We start from the raw sequence: 25478 nt of genomic DNA, 5'->3' as shown, positions 1-25478 counted from the left end.
ACACCAGCCATCAGCCTCAGATAACAGACAAATGTGTCCTTGATTTTTTGGGGCACAACTAAATTGTATCAACAAGTTGGCTATGACACACACAAAAAAAGATTTTTTGGTGCACTCACATCTGGTGTCTGGGACAAAAAAAAGGAAGATTTGCGCATTCTTAGATTTCAGTAACCTGACTGTAGTAGGCAGCTTAAACAAGCAAATAAATGATAAAATAAAGGGGCTATGGTTTGCTTTAGAATAAAAGGAGCAGGTATAAGGTGAAGAAAAAAAAAAGCCACAGAAAATTGCAGCTAGATATATATTAAATAAGCAGCAGCAAACAGTAATGGAGCTTTTGGAGGTATGCAGTGAGAGCTATGTACTCACATACAGTGCCTGCAGGCCTTGCACTGATGTGGATATGCGCACATAGACTCCCCTGCCTAACTATCGCTGCAATCTCGGGAGTTGTGGACTGAACAGTAGCAGACCTACACTAACTCTTAAAAGCACAATTCTGACCCTATCTCGGCAGCAGCTCTCCCTACACTTGCTAAAGGTACCGTCACATTTAGCGACACTCCAGCGATATAGACAACAATCCGACCTAAACTAGATCGCTGGAGAGTCGCTGTTAGGTCGTTGTAGAGATGTCAAACACAGCAACTCCAGAACGATGCAGGAGCGATCCAGTGACGTACTTATCGTTCTCGCTGGTTGTTAGCTCTGTGAAAAAACATTGCAGGCATCATTGCTTTTGCTGTCAAACATGACGAATCACGCCGACCTGACGACCAAATAAAGTTCTGGACTTTCAGATACGACCAGCGATGTCACAGCAGGATCCTGATCGCTGCTGCGTGTCAAACACAACGAGATCGCTATCCAGGACGCTGCAACGTCACGGATCGTTGTCATTCTCATTGTAAAGTTGCTTAGTGTGAAGGTACCTTAAGTCCGGAGCAGAATGTGGCAAGCAGGGCGGCGCCAGGTCTCTTATGATGCTGTGCAGCCAGCCAATCACTGTAATACCACAACATAGATGGCTGCAGCATTACAGTGCATGGCTGACAATTCCTGCACTGTCATTGGTGCTCTAAAGAGTGCCAGAATTGCAGGGCGGAGACCAGAGCTCCCACCGAATAATCACGGAAATACTCGGTGCTCACCGAGTACACCGAGCATAGTGATACTCGGGGGAGTACAGAGTAGTGGCGAGCACGTTCGTTCATCACTAGTCATCGCCAAAACGCTATCAGCAGCAGCAGTGGTAGAAGTGGAAGAAGCAATTTCTGTGAGTCCTTTGACACTTTTTTTAGACCAACTCGTGCACCAGCACAACATCTGTTGGATTGAGTGTAGGGGAAGACCTATCTGTCCCTATTATATTATTTCTACTGTGGTGAAATTTATGCCACTTTGGTGGTGTCTGCCAATAATTTTTGGAAATGTGAATACTCCTGGTTGGGTGTCCATCAGCTGGATTGGGTCTAGTGGGAGACCCGTCAGTCCCTATTATACTATTTCTACTGTGGTAAAATTGATGCCAATTTGGTGTCTGCCAATATTTTTTGGAAATGTGAACACTCATGGTTGGGTCTCCTTCATGTGTGTTGCCTGTAGCAGTAGGCCTCCGACACCATCAGGCCTCCACTTCCTTGAACTCAACTACCTGTGTTACGATCATTAAATTTTTCTGACAATGGTAGTCTACAAAACTGATATTTGTGCCATGTGAGTGTGGCACAACATGAAAGCAGGTAGAGGTGTTGCATGTGGTATCAGGGCTCCCAGCATAGGAGGCCTACACCAATCCCTCACCCACCTCATCTTACTGTGACATTCAATTGAAAGCCGTAAATGCTGTCCCAGACCCGATACCTCATGCCTGGCTGATTTCTGCAGTTCCATGCTAAAACGTGTACTGTGGGTGAATTGAAGCCACTTTCTTGGTGTCTGTCCCTCATTTGATGTGTTTTGGCAGCACTTGGGGCTGTTATAAGGTGTTGTGCATGCGTTTGTTTTTGCCTCCCATTGAGATGAATGGCGTTTGGTTATTTTCGGCGAATGTATGACTAATTAAGCAGCGAATATTGCAAATTCGGTGATGTCTGAACCAAACATTGAAATACTCGATCGTCTCTAATCCTGATTTCATTTTTACTTTTATAGGTGCTGTTTTTAAAATGTGTTCTTGCTAGGGCTTTTGCACAGATAAATAACAGAATGTCACCTCAGTCCCTTAAAAAAAGGCTTCATAAATTTTGTTGGTAAAATAAAGAAATTGTTGCTAAACTATTAAGCTATCTACAGTGGGGCAAAAAAGTATTTAGTCAGTAAGCAATAGTGCAAGTTCCACCACTTAAAAAGATGAGAGGCGTCTGTAATTTACATCACAGGTAGACCTCAACTATGGGAGACAAACTGAGAAAAAAAAATCCAGCAAATCACATTGTCTGTTTTTTTAACATTTTATTTGCATATTATGGTGGAAAATAAGTATTTGGTCAGAAACAAAATTTCATCTCAATACTTTGTAATATATCCTTTGTTGGCAACGTTTTCTGTAAGTCTTCACAAGGTTGCCACACACTGTTGTTGGTATGTTGGCCCATTCCTCCATGCAGATCTCCTCTAGAGCAGTGATGTTTTTGGCTTTTCGCTTGGCAACACGGACTTTCAACTCCCTCCAAAGGTTTTCTATAGGGTTGAGATCTGGAGACTGGCTAGGCCACTCCGGGACCTTGAAATGCTTCTTACGAAGCCACTCCTACGTTGCCCTGGCGGTGTGCTTTGGATCATTGTCATGTTGAAAGACCCAGCCACGTTTCATCTTCAATGCCCTTGCTGATGGAAGGAGGTTTGCACTCAAAATCTCACGATACATGGCCCCATTCATTCTTTCATGTATCCGGATCAGTCGTCCTGGCCCCTTTGCAGAGAAACAGCCCCAAAGCATGATGTTTCCACCACCATGCTTTACAGTAGGTATGGTGTTTGATGGATGCAACTCAGTATTCTTTTTCCTCCAAACACGACAAGTTGTGTTTCTACCAAACAGTTCCAGTTTGGTTTCATCAGACCATAGGACATTCTCCCAAAACTCCTCTGGATCATCCAAATGCTCTCTAGCAAACTTCAGACGGGCCTGGACATGTACTGGCTTAAGCAGTGGGACACGTCTGGCACTGCAGGATCTGAGTCCATGGTGGCGTAGTGTGTTACTTATGGTAGGCCTTGTTACATTGGTCCCAGCTCTCTGCAGTTCATTCACTAGGTCCCCCGCGTGGTTCTGGGATTTTTGTTCACCGTTCTTGTGATCATTCTGACACCACGGGGTGGGATTTTGCGTGGAGCCCCAGATCGAGGGAGATTATCAGTGGTCTTGTATGTCTTCCATTTTCTAATTATTGCTCCCACTGTTGATTTCTTCACTCCAAGCTGGTTGGCTATTGCAGATTCAGTCTTCCCAGCCTGGTGCAGGGCTACAATTTTGTTTCTGGTGTCCTTTGACAGCTCTTTGGTCTTCACCATAGTGGAGTTTGGAGTCAGACTGTTTGAGGGTGTGCACAGGTGTCTTTTTATACTGATAACAAGTTTAAACAGGTGCCATTACTACAGGTAATGAGTGGAGGAAAGAGGAGACTCTTAAAGAAGAAGTTACAGGTCTGTGAGAGCCAGAAATCTTGATTGTTTGTTTCTGACTAGTGTTGAGCGATACCTTCCGATATCGGAAAGTATCGGTATCGGATAGGATCGGCCGATATTCAAAAAATATCGGATATCGCCGATACCGATACCCGATCCCAATGCAAGTCAATGGGACCAAAATATCAGAATTAAAATAAACCCTTTCTTTCCTTGTAGGTTCATTCTACATGAAGGAAAACAACTAAGAATAATGCAGGATGTATTTGGGGAGGTGGCGGAGACATTAAAGTCATAGAGGTTTAGCCCAATCAAATAGAATAGCATGTTTTTTTTTTTTTTTTTTAAAGACGTTTGGAGTGACAAAGATATTGACTATGTAAATATTTTTTTTATTTTGACAGATATTGATGTTTCACTATTCCACGACCTTCCCCTTCTTTTTTTTTTTACTTTTCCCACACTTTCATCTTCATCATCATCAGCATCTTTGACATCAACTTCTTCTTCACCTTATTCATCTTCTTCTTCATCCTTTACCTTTTTTTTTTTATTACATTCTTCATATTCATTTTATTCAACTATTATTGTTCTTCCTATTCTACATATTCATTTTATTCAACTGTATTATTCTATTATTCTTCCTATTCTACTTCTTCATCATATTCTCATTTGTGACAGGCATTCCGTAGTTGTTATCTATAAAAGTTGGAAGATTACACCTTCCGTTCTGCCAGTCACAAAAGTTACATTTGTCCGCGTTCAGTTTGGCCTGCAGCATCAGGCTTTATCCAGGGGCACCACGAGGAGGAATGGACTCACCCCCATACACTGCTTAGTCTTCTTCTGCATATAATTGAGATAATATCTTTTGCTCTGATATTAAGTGTTATGCTTAATGTTCTTCTGCTCTTTGTTCTGCAGCCTCTTGTTCTTCTGCTTCTCGGTCTTCCATGTCGTCGTCTCCAGTGTCGTCATCTCCGCCGTCGTCGTCTCCGCCGTCGTCGTCGTCGTCATCGGGGTGGTCTTCCGGGTTGTCGTCGTCGTCGTCATCGGGGTGGTCTTCCGGGTCGTCGACTTTAGGGTCTTCAACTTGGAAATGTAGCAGAAGGTACAAGAAGGCTGAGAAAATGCCAAGAACCTGATGATGGAACTGGAACTCGGATGGCTACCCGAAGGTTCAAGAGCCTATGGAACTACCGAGGACCAGCTGACGTTACTGGAACCCGGTTACTAAGCAGGAGGTACCCGTGCTAAAAAGCACTACCAAGGACCGCCTGACGTTGGCGGAACTCGGATACCCAGAAGGAGGCACCTAAGCCAAAGGCTCTGCCCGGAACCAGCTGATGGTACTGGAACCAGGATGGGGAGCAGAAGGTACAAGAGCAAAAGACACTGCCGAGAACCAGCTGACGGTACTGGAACCCGGATGGGTAGCCGAAGGTCCAAGAGCCAATGGAACTACCGAGGACCAGCTGACGTTACTGGAACCCGGTTACTAAGCAGGAGGTACCCGTGCCTGAAAGCACTACCAAGGACCACCTGACGTTGGTGGAACTTGGATACCCAGAAGGAGGCACCTAAGCCAAAGGCTCTGCCCGGAACCAGCTGACGGTACTGGAACCAGGATGGGGAGCAGAAGGTACAAGAGCAAAAGACACTGCCGAGAACCAGCTGACGGTACTGGAACCCGGATGGGTAGCCGAAGGTCCAAGAGCCAATGGAACTACCGAGGACCAGCTGACGTTACTGGAACCCGGTTACTAAGCAGGAGGTACCCGTGCCTGAAAGCACTACCAAGGACCACCTGACGTTGGTGGAACTTGGATACCCAGAAGGAGGCACCTAAGCCAAAGGCTCTGCCCGGAACCAGCTGACGGTACTGGAACCAGGATGGGGAGCAGAAGGTACAAGAGCAAAAGACACTGCCGAGAACCAGCTGACGGTGCTGGAACCAGGTGGTGGACCCGAAGGCCCACAGGAGAGGAGAGAACAGCTAGGCCGCGAGGCAGCCGCAGTTACCGAACCCCAACAGTCCTACAGGGGGAGCTTGGCCTACTGGCACTACAGAACCAGCCTTGACTACCAGTTCACGCAGCCCACATAGGAAGCTCCTAAACTGGAGGCACCCTGGAGTTGGCTAACCCGACCGCACCACGACGGGGCAAGCATAGGCGTCTCAGTGAGCTTGACACTACCCGGAAACAGCTGACGGTGCTGGAACCAGGTTTGGCACGAGGGAGTACCTGTGACAAAAACACTGCCGAGAACCAGCTGGTGGTGCTGGAACCCAGATGCGTTGCCCCAGTGTGCAAGAGCCAATGGCACGACCGAGGACCAGCTGACGGTGCTGGAACCCGGTTACTAAGCTGTAGGTGCCCGCGCTTAAAAGCACTACCAACGACCGCCTGACGTTGGCGGAACTCGGATATCCAGGAGGAGGCACCTAAGCCAAAGGCTCGGCCCGGAACCAGCTGACGGTGCTGGAACCAGGTGGTGGACCCCAAGGCCCACAGGAGAGGAGAGAACAGCTAGGCCGCGAGGCAGCCGCAGTTACCGAACCCCAACAGTCCTACAGGGGGAGCTGGGCCTACTAGCACTACAGAACCAGCCTTGACTACCAGTTCACGCAGCCCACATAGGAAGCTCCTAAACTGGAGGCACCCTGGAGTTGGCTAACCCGACCGCACCACAACGGGGCAAGCATAGGCGTCTCAGTGAGCTTGACACTACCCGGAAACAGCTGACGGTGCTGGAACCAGGTTTGGCACGAGGGAGTACCTGTGACAAAAACACTGCCGAGAACCAGCTGGCGGTGCTGGAACCCAGATGCGTTGCCCCAGTGTGCAAGAGCCAATGGCACGACCGAGGACCAGCTGACGGTGCTGGAACCCGGTTACTAAGCTGTAGGTGCCCGCGCTTAAAAGCACTACCAAGGACTGCCTGACGTTGGCGGAACTCGGATATCCAGGAGGAGGCACCTAAGCCAAAGGCTCGGCCCGGAACCAGCTGACGGTGCTGGAACCAGGTGGTGGACCCCAAGGCCCACAGGAGAGGAGAGAACAGCTAGGCCGCGAGGCAGCCGCAGTTACCGAACCCCAACAGTCCTACAGGGGGAGCTGGGCCTACTAGCACTACAGAACCAGCCTTGACTACCAGTTCACGCAGCCCACATAGGAAGCTCCTAAACTGGAGGCACCCTGGAGTTGGCTAACCCGACCGCACCACAACGGGGCAAGCATAGGCGTCTCAGTGAGCTTGACACTACCCGGAAACAGCTGACGGTGCTGGAACCACGTTTGGCACGAGGGAGTACCTGTGACAAAAACACTGCCGAGAACCAGCTGGCGGTGCTGGAACCCAGATGCGTTGCCCCAGTGTGCAAGAGCCAATGGCACGACCGAGGACCAGCTGACGGTGCTGGAACCCGGTTACTAAGCTGTAGGTGCCCGCGCTTAAAAGCACTACCAAGGACCGCCTGACGTTGGCGGAACTCCGATACCCAGGAGGAGGCACCTAAGCCAAAGGCTCGGCCCGGAACCAGCTGACGGTGCTGGAACCAGGTGGTGGATCCCAAGGCCCACAGGAGAGGAGAGAACAGCTAGGCCGCGAGGCAGCCGCAGTTACCGAACCCCAACAGTCCTACAGGGGGAGCTGGGCCTACTGGCACTACAGAACCAGCATTGACTACCAGTTCACGCAGCCCACATAGGAAGCTCCTAAACTGGAGGCACCCTGGAGTTGGCTAACCCGACCGCACCACGACGGGGCAAGCATAGGCGTCTCAGTGAGCTTGACACTACCCGGAAACAGCTGACGGTGCTGGAACCAGGTTTGGCACGAGGGAGTACCTGTGACAAAAACACTGCCGAGAACCAGCTGGCGGTGCTGGAACCCAGATGCGTTGCCCCAGTGTGCAAGAGCCAATGGCACGACCGAGGACCAGCTGACGGTGCTGGAACCCGGTTACTAAGCTGTAGGTGCCCGCGCTTAAAAGCACTACCAAGGACCGCCTGACGTTGGCGGAACTCCGATACCCAGGAGGAGGCACCTAAGCCAAATGCTCGGCCTGGAACCAGCTGACGGTGCTGGAACCAGGTGGTGGACCCCAAGGCCCACAGGAGAGGAGAGAACAGCTAGGCCGCGAGGCAGCCGCAGTTACCGAACCCCAACAGTCCTACAGGGGGAGCTGGGCCTACTGGCACTACAGAACCAGCCTTGACTACCAGTTCACGCAGCCCACATAGGAAGCTCCTAAACTGGAGGCACCCTGGAGTTGGCTAACCCGACCGCACCACGACGGGGCAAGCATAGGCGTCTCAGTGAGCTTGACACTACCCGGAAACAGCTGACGGTGCTGGAACCAGGTTTGGCACGAGGGAGTACCTGTGACAAAAACACTGCCGAGAACCAGCTGGCGGTGCTGGAACCCAGATGCGTTGCCCCAGTGTGCAAGAGCCAATGGCACGACCGAGGACCAGCTGACGGTGCTGGAACCCGGTTACTAAGCTGTAGGTGCCTGCGCTTAAAAGCACTACCAAGGACCGCCTGACGTTGGCGGAACTCGGATACCCAGGAGGAGGCACCTAAGCCAAAGGCTCGGCCCGGAACCAGCTGACGGTGCTGGAACCAGGTGGTGGACCCCAAGGCCCACAGGAGAGGAGAGAACAGCTAGGCCGCGAGGCAGCCGCAGTTACCGAACCCCAACAGTCCTACAGGGGGAGCTGGGCCTACTGGCACTACAGAACCAGCCTTGACTACCAGTTCACGCAGCCCACATAGGAAGCTCCTAAACTGGAGGCACCCTGGACTTGGCTAACCCAACCGCACCACGACGGGGCAAGCATAGGCGTCTCAGTGAGCTTGACACTACCCGGAAACAGCTGACGGTGCTGGAACCAGGTTTGGCACGAGGGAGTACCTGTGACAAAAACACTGCCGAGAACCAGCTGGCGGTGCTGGAACCCGGATGCGTTGCCTATCAAAGATTGTCTTCCTACAGCCCCAACTAGCGGTGTTGGAGCAAAGGAAAAGCAGGGGGAGCAGAGTGTAGGCCGAAGCCTGCACTGGAGTCAGCTTTGTGTCTGCGTTGCGTTTGCAGGACACTTTGCCGGCTACACAGTGGGGGAACAGCAGGCGGTGCTGAACCCCACTAACACATTGGCTGGTGTTTTTCTCTGTGCAGCTAGCACTTCCGGGCAAAAACTAGCAGTGTTATAGCCCAGGGGCAGCAGGAGGAGGAGAGGAGCAGAGTGTAGGCCGAAGCCTAGATGAACCAATTTCAAAGGTAACCTTTAACCCCCCCTCAGGTGTTACAAAGTACAAGAGCCACACCTTGTGCAGCATTAATGCTGCACAAGTAAAAGGTTGCTCTATTAATTTTTCTACTTGCACACGCTGAATGCAACACGTACACAATTTAGCCCATTCTACAGTCAAACTGTAGTTGAGGCGTGACTTGTATTTTTAAGGAGACGCAGCATAGGTGTCCCAAATAACGCCTTTGTGCTTGGCGCAGCTTCCTGAGCGTTGTTTTTTGCTGTACAGGAGTCTGCGCTCTTGTGTTATCCCTTGGCAATGCCCTGTTAGCGTTGCCCGTCTTATGACCTCATTTCATGTTGGCCGCTGCGGTTAACAATGGCCATAAATCCCAGACCCACAGTGCCTTTTCATAAAGTCACACTGCGGTGCTGGGATTTGTGGCCTTGAGCAGTAAATATTATCGACGCTCACACACGTCCTTACACCTGCTTCAGACTGGGCGGCCTCTGCTGATCCCTTTTCGCATGCCGCGGCCATGAGGCCGCACAGTCTGAAGAAGGCGGAAGGAGATGAGTGACGACAGGCGAACATATGCACTGCTCGTGCCCATAAACCACACCCTCGCTGACAAAATAAATAAGACAACGAGGGGCGTTGTTTCACACAGGGCGGATGCACAGGCGCAGCCAGCTAACCATGATGTCAAAAGACGGGAAGCACTACCAAGGGGGGTGCTGCGTATCATTAGAAAGGAAAGTCACACCTCAGGGACAGTGGAATGGTCTCAATGAGACACATTTTGTACGTGTTGAGTTCCACGTGGGCAAGGAGAAAAAGTCAGCCACCTTGTACAAATGCAGCAGTACTGCTGAACAAGGTGGCTGTTATACATAGAAACACCTGGGGGTGGGGGGCAGGCTCCCTTCAATTTCAGTTCATGTGCCTGCATGGCGTTTGCAGGTCACGTTGCCGGCTACACAGCTGGGGAACAGCTGGCGGTGCTGAACCCCACTGACACATTGGCTGGTGTTTTTCTCTGTGCAGCTAGCACTTCCAGGCTAAAACTGGCGGTGTTATGAGCCCAGGGTCAGCAGGAGGAGGAGAGGAGCAGAGTGTAGGCCGAAGCCTGCACTGGTGGCAGCTTTTGTTCTGTTGTGCCTGCGTGGCGTTTGCAGGTAACGTTGCCGGCTACACAGCTGGGGAACAGCTGGCGGTGCTGAACCCCACTAACACATTGGCGGGTGTTTTTCTCTGTGCAGCTAGCACGTCCGGGCAAAAACTGGCGGTGTTAGAGCCCAGGGTCAGCAGGAGGAGGAGAGGAGCAGAGTGTAGGCCGAAGCCTAGTTGAACCAATTTCAAAGGTAACCTTTAACCCCCCTCAGGTGTTGCAAGGTACAAGAGCCACACCTCGTGCAGCATTAATGCTGCACAAGTAAAAGGTTGCTCTCTTAATTTTTCTCCTTGCACACGCTGAATAAAACACGTACACTATTTAGCCCATTATACTGTCAAACAGTAGTGGAGGTGTGACTTGTCTTTTTAAGGAGATGCAGCACAGGTGTCAAAATTTACACCTAGGTGCTGGGCGCAGATTCCTGAGCATTGTTATTTGCTGTACAGGAGTCTGCGCTCTTGTTATCCCTTGGCCATGCGCTGTGAGCGATGCCTGTCTTCTCACCTCATTTCATGTTGGCCGGTGCGGTTAGCGATGGCCATGAAACCCAGACCCGCAGTGTCTTTTAATAAAGTCACACTGCAGAGCTGGGATTCGTGACCTTGCACAGTAAATTTTGTCGCCTGTCCCTCATGTCCTTACACCTGCATCAGACTGGGCAGCCTCATCTGATCCCTTCTCGCATGCCGCGGCCATGAGGCCGCACATTCTGAAGAAGGCGGAAGGAGATTAGTAAAGACAGGAGAAGATATCCACTGCTCGTGCCCATCAATCACACCCTCGCAGTCAAAATAAGTAAGACAACGAGGAGCGTGGTTTCAGGCAGGGCGGACGCACAGCCGCAGCCAGCCAACCAAAGATGTCAGAAGACGGGCAGCGCTAACAAGGGGGGTGTTGCGTGTCATTAAAAAGGAAAGTCACACCTCAGGGACATTGTAATGGTCTGTAATGAGACACATATTTTACGTGTTTAATTAAACGTGGGCAAGTAGACAAAGTCAGCCACCTTGTACAAATGCAGCAGTACTGCTGTACAAGGTGGCTGTTATACATAGAAACACCTTGGGGTGGGTGGCAGGGTCCCTTTAATTTCAGTTCATGTGCCTGCGGGGCGTTTGCAGGTCACGTTGCCGGCTACACAGCAGGGGAACAGCTGGCGTTGCTGAACCCCACTGACACATTGGCTGGTGTTTTTCTCTGTGCAGCTAGCACTTCCAGGCTAAAACTGGCGGTGTTATGAGCCCAGGGTCAGCAGGAGGAGGAGAGGGGCAGAGAGTAGGCCGAAGCCTGCACTGGTGGCAGCTTTTGTTCTGTTGTGCCTGCGTGGCGTTTGCAGGTCACGTTGCCGGCTACACAGCTGGGGAACAGCTGGCGTTGCTGAACCCCACTAACACATTGGCTGGTGTTTTTCTCTGTGCAGCTAGCACGTCCGGGCAAAAACTGGCGGTGTTAGAGCCCAGGGTCAGCAGGAGGAGGAGAGGAGCAGAGTGTAGGCCGAAGCCTAGTTGAACCAATTTCAAAGGTAACCTTTAACCCCCCTCAGGTGTTGCAAGGTACAAGAGCCACACCTCGTGCAGCATTAATGCTGCACAAGTAAAAGGTTGCTCTCTTAATTTTTCTCCTTGCACACGCTGAATAAAACACGTACACTATTTAGCCCATTCTACTGTAAAACAGTAGTGGAGGCGTGACTTGTCTTTTTAAAGAAAAGCAGCCCAGGTGTCGAAAATAACACCTTGGTGCATGGGCGCAGCTTCCTGAGCGTTGTTATTTGCTGTACAGGAGTCTGCACTCTTGTTATCCCTTGGCCATGCGCTGTGAGCGCTTCCTGTCTTCTGACCTCATTTCATGTTGGCCGATGCGGTTAGCGGTGGACATGAATCCCAGACCCACAGTGTGTTTGGAAAAAATCACACTGCGTGGCTGGGATTCGTGCCCTTGTGCAGTTAATATGTTTGCCGCTCACACATGTCCTTACACCTGCTTCAGACTGGGCGGCCTCATCTGATCCCTTATCGCATGCCGCGGCCATGAGGCCGCACAGTCTGAAGAAGGCGGAAGGAGATGAGTTAAGACAGGCGAACATATGCACTGCACATGCCCATCAATCACACCCTCGCAGCCAAAATATACGAGACAACGAGGGGCGTTGTGTTGGACAGGGCGGACGCACAGGCACAGGCAGCCAACCAATGATGTCAGAAGACGGGCAGCGCTACCAAGGGTGGTGCTGCGTATCATTAGAAAGGAAAGTCACACCTCAGGGACAGTTGAATGGTCTGTAATGAGACACATTTTGTACGTGTTGAGTTCCACGTGGGCAAGGAGAAAAAGTCAGCCACCTTGTACAAATGCAGCAGTACTGCTGTACAAGGTGGCTATTATACATAGAAACACCTGGGGGTGGGGGGCAAGCTCCCTTCAATTTCAGTTCATGTGCCTGCATGGCGTTTGCAGGTCACGTTGCCGGCTACACAGCAGGGGAACAGCTGGCGGTGCTGAACCCCACTAACACATTGGCTGGTGTTTTTCTCTGTGCAGCTAGCAATTCTGGGCAAAAACTAGCGTTGTTAGAGCCCAGGGTCAGCAGGAGGAGGAGAGGAGCAGAGTGTAGGCCGAAGCCAGCACTGGTGGCAGCTTTTGGTCAGTTGTGCCAGCGTGGCTTGTGCTGGACACGATGCAGGCTACACAGCAGGGGAACAGCTGGCGGTGCTGAACCCCACTAACACATTGGCTGGTGTTTTTCTCTGTGCAGCTAGCACTTCAGGGCAAAAACTAGCGGTGTTAGAGCCCAGGGTCAGCAGGAGGAGGAGAGGAGCAAAGTGTAGGCCGAAGCCTTGTTGAACCAATTTCAAAGGTAACCTTTAACCCCCCTCAGGTGTTGCAAGGTACAAGAGCCACACCTAGTGCAGCATTAATGCTGCACAAGTAAAAGGTTGCTCTCTTCATTTTTCTCCTTGCACACGCTGAATAAAACACGTACACTATTTAGCTCATTATACTGTCAAACAGTAGTGGAGGCGTGACTTTTCTTTTGAAGAAGACGCAGCACAGGTGTCAAAATTTACACCTAGGTGCTGGGCGCAGACTCCTTACCGTTGTTATTTGCAGTACAGGAGAGTGCGCTCTTGTGTTATCCCTTGTCAATACCCTGTTAGTGCAGGCCGTCTTATGACCTCATTTCATTTTGGGCGGTGCGGTTAACGATGGCCATAAATCCCAGACCCACAGTGCCTTTCCATAAAGTCACACTGCGGTGCTGGGATTCGTGGCCTTGTGCAGTAAATATGTTCGCCGCTCACACATGTCCTTACACCTGCTTCAGACTGGGCGGCCTCAGCTGATCCCTTATTGCCTGCCACGGCCATGAGGCCGCACAGTCTGAAGAAGGCGGAAGGAGGGGAGTGAAGACAGGCGAACATATGCACTGCTCGTGCCCATCAATCACACTCTCGCAGTCAAAATATATGAGACAACGAGGGGCGTTGTGTCGGGCAGGGCGGACGCACAGGCACAGCCAGCCAACCAATGATGTCTGAAGACGGGCAGCGCTAACAATGGGGGTGCTGCGTGTCATTAAAAAGGAAAGTCACACCTCAGGGACATTGTAATGGTCTCTAATGAGACACATTTTGTACGTGTTGAGTTCCACGTGGGCAAGGAGAAAAAGTCAGCCACCTTGTACAAATGCAGCAGTACTGCTGTACAAGGTGGCTGTTATACATAGAAACACCTGGGGGTGGGGGGCAGGCTCACTTCAATTTCAGTTCATGTGCCTGCATGGCGTTTGCAGGTCACGTTGCCAGCTACACAGCAGGGGAACAGCTGGCGGTGCTGAACCCCACTAACACATTGGCGGGTGTTTTTCTCTGTGCACCTAGCACTTCCAGGCTACAACTGGCGGTGTTATAGCCCAGGGTCAGCAGGAGGAGGAGAGGAGCAGAGTGTAGGCCGAAGCCTAGTTGAACCAATTTCAAAGGTAACCTTTAACCCCCCCTCAGGTGTTGCAAGGTACAAGAGCCACACCTTGTGCAGCATTAATGCTGCACAAGTAAAAGGTTGCTCTCTTAATTTTTCTCCTTGCACACGCTGAATAAAACACGTACACTATTTAGCCCATTCTACTGTAAAACAGTAGTGGAGGCGTGACTTTTCTTTTTAAAGAAAAGCAGCACAGGTGTCGAAAATAACACCTTGATGCATGGGCGCAGCTTCCTGAGCGTTATTTGCTGTACAGGAGTCTGCGCTCTTGTTATCCCTTGGCCATGCGCTGTGAGCGCTTCCTGTCTTCTGACCTCATTTTATGTCGGCCGTTGCGGTTAGCGATGGGCATGAATCCCAGACCCACAGTGTGTTTTCAAAAAATCACACTGCGTGGCTGGGATTCGTGGCCTTGTGCAGTAAATATGTTTGCCGCTTACACATGTCCTTACAACTGCTTCAGACTGGGCGGCCTCATCTGATCCCTTATCGTATGCCGCGGTCATGAGGCTACCCAGTCTGAAGAAGGCGGAAGGAGATGAGTGAACACAGGCAAACATATGCACTGCACATGCCCATCAATCACACCCTCGCTGTCCAAAAAAATAAGACACCGAGGGGCGTTGTTTCGAGCAGGGCAGACGCACAGGCGCAGCCAGCTAACCAATGATGTCAAAAGATGGGCAGCGCTAACAAGGGTGGTGCTGCGTATCATGAGAAAGGAAAGTCACACCTCAGGGACAGTGGAATGGTCTCAATGAAACACATTTAGTACGTGTTTAATTAAACGTGGGCAAGGAGAAAAAGTCAGCCACCTTGTACAAATGCAGCAGTACTGCTGTACAAGGTGGCTGTTATACATAGAAACACCTGGGGGTGGGGGGCAGGCTTCCTTCAATTTCAGTTCATGTGCCTGCGTGGCGTTTGCAGGACACGTTGCCAGCTGCACAGCAGGGGAACAGCTGGCGTTGCTGAACCCCACTGACACATTGACTGGTGTTTTTCTCTGTGCAGCTCGCATGTCCGGGCAAAAACTGGCGGTGTTAGAGCCCAGGGTCAGCAGGAGGAGGAGAGGAGCAAAGTGTAGGCCGAAGCCTCCACTGGTGGCAGCTTTTGGTTGGTTGTGCCAGCGTGGCTTGTGCTGGACACGATGCCGGCTACACAGCAGGGGAACAGCTGGCGGTGCTGAACCCCACTAACACATTGGCTGGTGTTTTTCTCTGTGAAGCTCGCATTTCAGGGCAAAAACTAGCGGTGTTAGAGCCCAGGGTCAGCAGGAGGAGGAGAGGAGCAGAGTGTAGGCCGAAGCCTAGTTGAACCAATTTCAAAGGTAACCTTTAACCCCCCTCAGGTGTTGCAAGGTACAAGAGCCACACCTTGTGCAGCATTAATGCTGCACAAGTAAAAGGTTGCTCTATTTAGTTTGCTCCTTGCACACGCTGAATAAAACACGTACACTATTTAGCACATTATACTGTCAAACAGTAGTGGAGGCGTGACTTGTCTTTTTAAGGAGACGCAGCACAGGTGTCAAAATTTACACCTAGGTGGTGGGCGCAGATTCCTGAGCGTTGTTATTAGCTGTACAGGAGTCTGCGCTATTGTGATCCCTTGGCCATGCGCTGTGAGCGCTGCCTGTCTTCGCACCTCATTTCATGTTGGCCGTTGCGGTTAGCAATGGATATGAATCCCAGGCCCGCAGTGTGTTTTCAAAAAATCACACTGCGTGGCTGTGATTCGTGGCCTTGTGCAGTAAATATGTTTGCCGCTCACACATGTCCTTACACCTGCTTCAGACTGGGCGGCCTCAGCTGATCCCTTATCGCCTACCACAGCCAGGAGGCCGCATAGTCTGAAGAAGGCGGAAGGAGATGAGTTAAGACAGGCGAACATATGCACTGCACATGCCCATCAATCACACCCTCGCAGCCAAAATATATGAAACAAGGGGGGTTGTGTCGGGCAGGGCGGACGCACAGGCACAGGCAGCCAACCAATGATGTCAGAAGACGGGCAGCGCTACCAAGGGGGGTGGTGCGTGTCATTAAAAAGGAAAGTCACACCTCAGGGACATTGTAATGGTCTGTAATGAGACACATATTTTACGTGTTTAATTCTACGTGGGCAAGGATAAAAAATCAGCCACCTTGTACAAATGCAGCAGTACTGCTGTACTAGGTGGCTGTTATACATAGAAACACCTGGGGGGTTGGGGCCAGTTTCCCTTTAATTTCAGTTCATGTGCCTGCGTGGCGTTTGCAGGTCACGTTGCTGGCTACACAGCAGGGGAACAGCTGGCGTTGCTGAACCCCACTAACACATTGGCTGGTGTTTTTCTCTGTGCAGCTAGCACTTCCGGGCAAAAACTAGCGGTGTTTAAGCCCAGGGTCAGCAGGAGGAGGAGAGGAGCAGAGTGTAGGCCGAAGCCTGCACTGGTGGCAGCTTTCGTTCTGTTGTGCCAGCGTGGCTTGTGCTGGACACGTTGCCGACTACACAGCAGGGGAACAGCTGGCGGTGCTGAACCCCACTGACACATCACCTAGTGTTTTTTCTGTGTAGACAACACTTCCAGGTGGCAACTGACAGTGTTGAAACCCAGGGAATCAAAGAGGAGCAGAGTGTAGGCCGAAGCCTGCAGTGGAGCAAGTTGAAAGGGAACCTTTAACCCCCCCCCCCCCCCCCCAGGCATTTGTTGCTGAAAGAGCCATCTTGTACAGCAGTAATACTGCACATGGAAAATGGTGGCTCCGAAAATTATGCTCCTTGCAAACGCTGAAGTACACACTCATATAATGTGTCCCCTCACACTGTCAACCATCCCGGAAGTGGGACTTTCCTTTGTAATGTGACACAGCAAAGCCGTCATTCCAACCCCCTTGGTGCCGTGCGCCACCTCCTCAACGTTGTTTGGTTCTGTCACGGAGCCCGCACTGTAATGTTATCCCTTGGCCATGCACAGTTAGCGGTGCCCGTCTTCTGACATCATGTAGGTGTCAGGCTGGCAGTGCCTGTGCGTCCAAGCTGCCCGAGATCCAACCTTGCAGTGTCATCTAATGTAGTCCCACTGCGGGCCAGGGATCCATGGGCATGCGCAGTGCATATCATCGCCTCTCACTCACCTCCTTCCTGCTTCTTCAGACTGTGCGGCGTCACGGCCGTGGCATGCTATTAGGGATCAGCTGACGCCGCCTAGTCTGAAGAAGCGTGAAGAAGGGGAGTGAGAGGCTAGTATATGCACTGCGCATGGCCATGGATACCAGGCCCACTGTGGGATCACATTAGACGACACTGCGAGGTGGGATTTCGGGCAGCGTGGACGCACAGGCGCAGCCAGGACGACAACAAATGATGTCAGAGGACGGGCAGCGCAAACTGTGCATGGCCAAGGGATAACATAACAGCGCAGGGTCCATGACGGAATCAAACAACGCTAAGGAGCCAGCGCACGGTGGCAAGGGGGTAGCAATGACGGCTGTGCTGCGTCACATTACAAAGGTAAGTCCCACCTCCGGGACGGTTGGACGGTGTGAGGGGACACATTACATGAGTGTGTAGTTCAGCGTTTGCAAGGAGCATAATTTCAAGAGCGACCTTTCCCTTGTGCAGTATTAGTGCTGCACATGGTGGCTCTTTCAGTAACAAACGCCTAGGGGGGGGGGGACAGGTCCCCTTACATTTTAGTTGTGCCAGCGTGGCGGTCGCATGACACGTTGCCGGATACACAGCTGGGGATCAGCTGACGTTACTGAACCCCAATAACAGAGGAGCGACTGTTGACTGTGCAGACAGCACTTCCAGGCACCAACTGGCGGTGTTAGAGCCCAGGGACAGCAGGAGGAGCAGATTGGAGGTATTGCCGCACACACAGCTGGGGATCAGCTGACGTTACTGAACCCCAATAACAGAGGAGCGACTGTTAACTGTGCACACAGCACTTCCAGGCACCAACTGGCGGTGTTAGAGCCCAGGGACAGCAGGAGGAGCAGATTGGAGGTATTGTCGCACACACAGCTGGGGATCAGCTGATGTTACTGAACCCCAATAACAGAGGAGCGACTGTTAACTGTGCACACAGCACTTCCAGGCACCAACTAGCGGTGTTAGTGCCCAGGGACAGCAGGAGGAGCAGATTGGAGGTATTGCCGCACACACAGCTGGGGATCAGCTGACGTTACTGAACCCCAATAACAGAGGAGCGACTGTTAACTGTGCACACAGCACTTCCAGGCACCAACTGGCGGTGTTAGAGCCCAGGGTCAGCAGGAGGAGCAGAGGAACAGAGTGTAGGCCGAAGCCTGATTGGAGCAAGTTGAAAGGGAACCTTTAACCCCCCCCCAAGACGTTTGTAGCTGAAAGAGCCATCTTGTGCAGCACTAAGGATGCAAAAGGAAAAGGTTGCTCTTTTAATTATGCTCCTTGCAAACACTGAAGTAAACACTAAAAATGTGTCCCCTTATACCGTTCAACCGTCCCGGAGGTGCGAATTTCCTTCGTAATGGGACACAGCACAGCTGTCATTCCTATCCCCTTGGTGCCGTGCGCTGCCTCCTCAGTGTTATTTTAAGCTGTCACGGAGCCTGCGCTGTTCTGTTAGCCCTTGGCCATGCCCAATTAGCGCTGCCTGTCTTCTGACATAATTTGGTGTCAGGCTGTCAGTGCCTGTGCGTCCACGCTGCTCCAGATCCCACCTCGCAGTCTCGTCTAACGTAATCCCACTGCGGGCCTTGGATCCATGGGCATGCACAGTGCATATACTCGACTCTCACTCCCCTCCTTCCCTCTTCTTCAGACTGTGCGGTGTCATGGCCGTGGCATGCTATTAGGGATCAGCTGACGGCGCACAGTCTAAAGAAGGTGGAGGGAAATGAGCGAGAGCCCGAGGGGAAGATATGCACTGCGCATTCCCATGGATCCCAGGCCCGCAGTGTGACTCAATCAGAAGACACTGCGAGGCGGGATCTCGGGCAGCGCGGCCGCACAGGCGCAGCCAGCCTGACACCAAATTATGTCAGAAGACAGGCAGCGCAAATAGGGCATGCCCAAGGGATAACAGAACAGCGCAGGCTCCGTGGCAGCTTAAAACAACGCTGAGGAGGCAGCGCATGGCACCAAGGGGGTAGGAATGACGGCTGTGCTGCGTCACATTACGAAGGAAAGTCCCAGCTCCGGGACGGTATAACGGTATCAGTGAACACATTTTATAAGTGTTAAGTTCTGCGTGTGCAAGGAGCTAAACCAAAAGAGCTACCTTTTCCTTGTGCAGCATTACTGCTGCACAAGATGGCTCTTTCAGTAACAAACGACGGGGGGGGGGGGGTTCGGGACAGGTTCCCTTACATTTAGGTTGTTGTGCCAGCGTGGCGGTCGCAGGACACATTGCCGGCTACACAGCTGGGGATCAGCTGACGTTACTGAAACCCAATAACACTGGGTCGTATGTTTTTACTGTGCAGCCTGCACTTCTGAGCCGCAACTGGCGGTGTTGGAGCCCAGGAATAGCAGTTCAGGTGGTAGAAAGATGAACACAGCAGGAGACCTGGATGACACCCAATTACTTAATCAGGCAGAGGAGTGGCAAATTCCTGCGAGATCCAGGCCTGGTTCATTTTCAGGAAAGTAAGCCGGTCAACGTTATCGGAGGACAGTCGCATGCGACGGTCTGTTAGTACACCACCTGCGGCACTAAAGACACGTTCCGATAAGACACTAGCCGCAGGGCAAGCCAGCACCTCCAATGCATACTGGCTTAGCTCTGGCCATGTATCCAGCTTAGAGACCCAAAACTTGAACGGGGAAGAGCCGTCTGGGAGTACAGTAGGAGGACAAGCCATGTAGTCTGTCACCATCTGACGGAACCGTTGCCTCCTGCTGACTGGAGCCGCCGGTGATGGTGTAGACATTTGGGGCGGGCACACAAAAGTGTGCCAGAGTTGTGCCATACTGGGCTTGCCTTGGGCAGAGGCACTGCTTCTGCTCCTTCTTTGGGCAGAGCCTCCCCCACTGCCTCGACGCACTGAGCTGCTTTGTAAAGCACTAGCAGCACTCCTCTCAGTTGGACAGGAGAAGATGATGGAATTCACCAGTGTGTCGTGGTACTCCCGCAATTTACGCTCCCGGGTCAACGCTGGGATGAGGTTTTGGACGTTGTCCCGGTAGCGAGGATCGATGAGGGTGAACACCCAATAATCAGGCATGTTGAGAATGTGGTCGATGCGGCGGTCGTTTCTCAGGCACTGCAGCATGAAATCCACCATGTGCTGCAGAGTGCCAACTGGCCCAGAAACGCTGTCCCCTGCTTGAGACATGATCTCTGCCCGCTCGTCATCACCCCACCCTCGCTGTACACACTGACCACTGGACAATTGTGTCGCTCCCTCCTCTGGACGGAGCTCTTCCTCCTCCATTGACTCCTCCTCATCCTCCTCACAAATTGGCCCCTGCGTACCCCTTTGTGAGGAACCACGTGGCGCTGACTCTTCAGAAGCTGATGGAAAAGGTGACTCCTCATCCTCCACCTCTTCCACAACATCATCCCTTAACCCTTGCAAAGTTTGCTGAAGCAGGCAGATAAGGGGGACAGTCATGCTGACTAGTGCATCATCTGCACTTGCCATCCGCGTGGAATAATCAAAAGGACGCAAAACCTGGCAGACGTCCTTCATAGTGGCCCACTCTGTGGTTGTGAAGTCTGATCGGCGCTGACTGCGACTTCTTTGCGCCTGATGCAGCTGGTACTCCATAACTGCTTGCTGCTGCTCACACAACCGCTCCAACATATGTAACGTGGAATTCCACCGGGTAGGTAGGTCACATATGATGCGGTGTTCCGGAAGGCGGAATCGGCGCTGCAGAGCAGCAATGCGGGATCTTGCCAAGCTGGAACGCCGCAAGTGAGCACACTCTAGGCGGACCTTGTGCAGCAGGGCATCAAGATCCGGATAGTCCCTCAGAAAACTCTGCACAACCAAATTGAGCACATGTGCCAGACATGGGATGTGAGTGAGGTTGCCAAGGGCCAAAGCTGCCACCAGATTTCGGCCATTGTCACACACTACCATGCCTGGCTGGAGATTCGCTGGCAGTAACCACACATCGCTCTCCTGCTTGATGGCATTCCAGAGCTCCTGCGCTGTGTGGCTTCGATTCCCCAATGAAACAAGTTTCAAGACGGCCTGCTGACGTTTGGCCACGGCTGTGCTCATGTCGGTCATAGGTAAACGTTCACGGGTCCATGTGGAGGTGGACTGTGACGGCTCCTGCAGAGTTGATTCTGAGGAACTTGTGTAAGAGGAGGAGTCAATGCGTACAGCCTGGATTCCTGCAATCCTTGGAGTGGGCAGGACACGTCCTGCGCCACTCGCACGATCTGTACCTGGCTCAACAACATTAACCCAATGGGCAGTGAGGGAAACGTATCGCCTATGTCCATGCTGACTGGTCCACGCATCGGTGGTGAGGTGGACCTTGCTACTGACGGCGTTCAGTAGCGCATGTTTTATGTTTCCCTCAACATGCCTGTGCAGGGCAGAGACAGCTTGCCTGCTGAAGTAAAAGCGGCTGGGCACCTTGTACTATGGGACTGCCAATGCCATCAAGTCACGGAAGCTGTCAGTCTCCACCAGCCTGAACGAGAGCATTTCCAGGGACAACAGTTTGGCAATGCCTGCATTCAGAGCCTGTGCTCGGGGGTGGTTGCCTGAGAATGCCCGCCTTTTCTCCCATGCCTGTACTACCGATGGCTGTAGAGTAGACTGGGAGTGTGAGGATGACTGGGAAGGTGGTGCTGTGGGTGGAATTACACAAGGTCTCTGGACAACAGTGCCAGAGGTTCTTCCATGGCGATCCTGGGAGGAAGCCAAACCAGCTGTGCGTGAGCTGGAGGAAGAGGCAACACGAGCTGAAGAGGTGGTAGCTGCCGCTGTTGGTTGGCCTACATCTTCAGTCTGTTTCTGTAACTCCACCGCGTGCCTGTTCCGCACATGTTTCCACATATTTGTGGTATTGAGGTTGCTGACATTTTTCCCTCTTTTTACTTTCTGATGACACAGCTTGCATTTGACAAAACAAATGTCATCTGCAACTGTGTCAAAAAAGGACCAGGCACTGCAAGTCTTGGGAGCGCCCTTTTTGGCTTTGGAAAGAGACAGGCTCCTAACGGGTGCCAAAGTGGAGGCTACAGGCTCCGCAGTCTTCCCCCTCCCTCTCCCTCTTTGGCCCGTAAGGGGAATCTCTTCCTCAGAGCTGCTCCCACCACCTTCCTGTTCCTCACGCCACGATGGGTCAACGACCTCATCATCTCCACTACCCTCTGCCACCAACTGCTCCTCCTGGGTAGTCTCGGCAGCACAGTACGCACCAGAAAGCGTCATCTGAGTTTCATCATCAGATGCGTACTGCGCTGTGGTCACCGGAGGCACTGGCCCACCTGCCTCTTCAGAGTCAGAGAGACAAAGCTGTTGGGCATCACTGCACACTGCCTCTTCTTCCATTTCTCCAATGCTGCTTGGCTGGCCCCCTGTTTCCAAGCCAAGAGATTCAGAGAACAGAAGTAGAGACGGCTCCTGTCCTGGGCTCTCTGACTGCCTGGCTAATTTGGCAGGTGGTGAAGAGACAGATGGCTGCTCTCCAGTGGTCTGTGCCTGAGAGGATGTGGCACTAACTGAAGTCGATGCCGAGGCGTTAGCTGCCATCCACCCGACAACGGCTTCAATTTGGTCTTCACGCAGCAGCGGTGCACGGCGCTCTCCGACAAAGCTGCGCATGAAGGACTGTTCCCTGCTGAAACTGAGTGACGACGAGTCACCGGCGCCCGCAGCAGGCACAGAATCACCACGTCCTCTCCCTGCTCCTCTCCCTGCTCCGCGCCCACGCCCACGTGCCTTACTCCCTGCCCTCTTCATCTTGGTTGACAGATAAAGATAAGCAGAAAAGTACTAAGGCCTTAGTGTGCTTATTCCTGAAATGATCCTCCTAACAGGTGTAAGAAACACTAATGTTGTAAAGTGTGGACTAAACTTTATTATTTTTCAAATGTGGCCTACACAAGTGTTAAGTTGTGTTTGGTGAACTTTACTTTTTTTTTTTTTGCAGATCGGGCTACAGAGCTAGTTTAAATCACACGGAGACCGTGCAGACAGCCGTAAACGGCGCTGCAAGGCCCAAAAAACCTCCTCTAGGTTATCCTATTTAGTGTTTTTCCACTATTTAGCTGGAGACGGGTGGAAAGACACTAATAGGGAATTTTTTTTTTTAATTTTAAACTGGCTGCACTATTTGAAAAAAAGGAAATTTTTTTTCAAGGTATGAGGCAGTAACGCACCCTGAGCTGAATCCAACCGGCTATGGCTGCACACAGACTACAGGGCGAGCTGCGCTCACACAGAGACCGTGCAGACAGCCGTAAACGGCACTGCAAGGCCCAAAAAAACCCCTCTAGGTTAGCCTATGTAGTGTTTTTCCACAATTTAGCTGGAGACGGGTGGAAAAACACTAATAGGATTTTTTTTTTTTTAATTTTAAACAGGCTGCACTATTTGAAAAAAAGGAAAATTTTTCTCAAGGTATGAGGCAGTAACGAACCCTGAGCTGAATCCAACCGGCTATGGCTGCACACAGACTACAGGGCGAGCTGGGCTCACACGGAGACCGTGCAGACAGCCGTAAACGGCGCTGCAAGGCCCAAAAAAACCCCTCTAGGTTATCATTTGTAGTGTTTTTCCACAATTTAGCTGGAGACGGGTGGAAAAACACTAATAGGAAATTTGAGAAAAAATGTGCAGCAGGCTGCACTATGAGCAAAAAAGGACAACTGTGTGAGGCAGTGTGAACCCCCCTGAGCTGAATACAACCGGGTATATGGGTGCACACAGACTACAGAGTGATCTGCACACACACACACACACAGAGACCTTGCAGAACGCTGTTAAAACAGCGCTGCAAGGCAAGAGCAAGGTGAACAGTGAAGAACACACAGCGTTTTGCTAAATTAGCCTTTGGAAAGGAAAATAAAGCAATTAGCTATCTCAACTGGCCCTCAGTTAGAACACAGCGTCCTGTCCCTAACTGAAATCACAGCAGAGTGAGCGCAAAATGGCGGCAGCGTTTTTTATAGTGCAGAGTGACATCATTTCAGCAGCCAATCACAGCCGTGCCAGTACTTACATGCCCACCATGCTAAACAGGATGTGCCCACACTTCCAATCATTCCTCATTGGCTGCTGCGTTCAGTTTGAATTCTGAGAACTTCCGATTCCGGTATCCGATACGCGGGAAGTATCGGAATTTGGTATCGGAATTCCGATACCGCAAATATCGGCCGATACCCGATACTTGCGGTATCGGAATGCTCAACACTATTTCTGACCAAATACTTATTTTCCACCATAATATGCAAAAAAAATTATAAAAAAACAGACAATGTGATTTTCTGGATTTTTTTTTTCACAGTTTGTCTCCCATAGTTGAGGTCTACCTATGATGTAAATTACAGACGCCTCTCATCTTTTTAAGTGGTGGAACTTGCACTATTGCTGACTGACTAAATACTTTTTTGCCCCACTGTAACAACAAAATTAAAGTATGTTGGAAAAATGATGCAATGTAAAGTAGACATATGGTAAATGTTAGTTAACTATTTTTGTGTAGGATGACAATCTGTTATAAGGCTATAAATATTAATTTTCAACATTTTTGGCAAATTTGAGTTTAAGAAAATATCTGAAATCTTATCGACAGAAATTTAACAGTAACTTAAAGTACAATGCGCCATAAAAAAACATCTCATACAGTGCCTTGTGAAAGTATTCGGAACTTTTCAACCTTTTCCCACATATCATGCTTCAAACATAAAGATACCAAATGTAAATATTTGGTGAGGAATCAACAACAAGTGGAGCACAATTGTGAAGTTGAACGAAATTTATTGGTTATTTTACATTTTTGTGGAAATTCAAAAACTGAAAAGTGGGGGGTGCAATATTATTTGGCCCCTTTAACCCCTTCCCGACCTTTGACGCATACGCTGCGTCATGAAAGTCGGTGCCATTCCGACCCATGACGCAGCATATGCGTCATGGAAAGATCGCGTCCCTGCAGGCCGGGTGAAAGGGTTAACTCCCATTTCACCCGATCTGCAGGGACAGGGGGAGTGGTAGTTTAGCCCAGGGGGGGTGGCTTCACCCCCTCGTGGCTACGATCGCTCTGATTGGCTGTTGAAAGTGAAACTGCCAATCAGAGCGATTTGTAATATTTCACCTAAAAAACTGGTGAAATATTACAATCCAGCCATGGCCGATGCTGCAATATCATCGGCCATGGCTGGACACACTAATGTGCACCCACCCCACCCCTCCGATCGCCCCCCCAGCCCCCCGATCTGTGGTCCGCTCCCTTCCGTCCTGTGCTCCGCTCCCCCGTCCTCCTGTCCGCT

Source organism: Ranitomeya imitator, chromosome 4 (assembly GCF_032444005.1).
Source record: "Ranitomeya imitator isolate aRanImi1 chromosome 4, aRanImi1.pri, whole genome shotgun sequence".
Classification (NCBI taxonomy): domain Eukaryota; kingdom Metazoa; phylum Chordata; class Amphibia; order Anura; family Dendrobatidae; genus Ranitomeya; species Ranitomeya imitator.
Note: the sequence above shows the minus strand (reverse complement) of the source record.